The sequence below is a fragment of the Gavialis gangeticus genome, unplaced genomic scaffold (genome assembly GCF_001723915.1).
Source record: "Gavialis gangeticus isolate Ggan-Ray unplaced genomic scaffold, GavGan_comp1, whole genome shotgun sequence".
Taxonomy (NCBI): domain Eukaryota; kingdom Metazoa; phylum Chordata; order Crocodylia; family Gavialidae; genus Gavialis; species Gavialis gangeticus.
Genome location: NW_017729000.1, coordinates 37430747 through 37430971, shown reverse-complemented (window position 1 = coordinate 37430971; position 225 = coordinate 37430747). Strand labels below are relative to the sequence as shown.

At 50.2% G+C, this 225-nt stretch overlaps 1 protein-coding gene across 1 annotated transcript in view; it reads right to left on the bottom strand.

Moving 5' to 3' along the window:
- Positions 1-225, bottom strand: part of DOCK2 (dedicator of cytokinesis 2) — an 849953-nt gene that overhangs the window by 762242 nt on the left and 87486 nt on the right. The window lies entirely within an intron of this gene.

Below are 225 nucleotides of genomic sequence, written 5' to 3'. Positions count from 1 at the left end.
TGTGCACTAAACATCTGTTCTGTTACAGGTTTAGACCAGTTTCTGATCACTTAAACCAGTTTATGTGTAATGTCTGTCCCTAGCCATAGGGAGTTTGGTGAGCTTTTGCAGGCCAGGTTAGTACCCCAACCCTGCCCACAACAGCATGCCAAAACTCCTTAAGTGGTTCTACTCCCCATTCATCCGGGCAACTGGGAGGCATACAGGGAGGGGCATCGGGAGCGG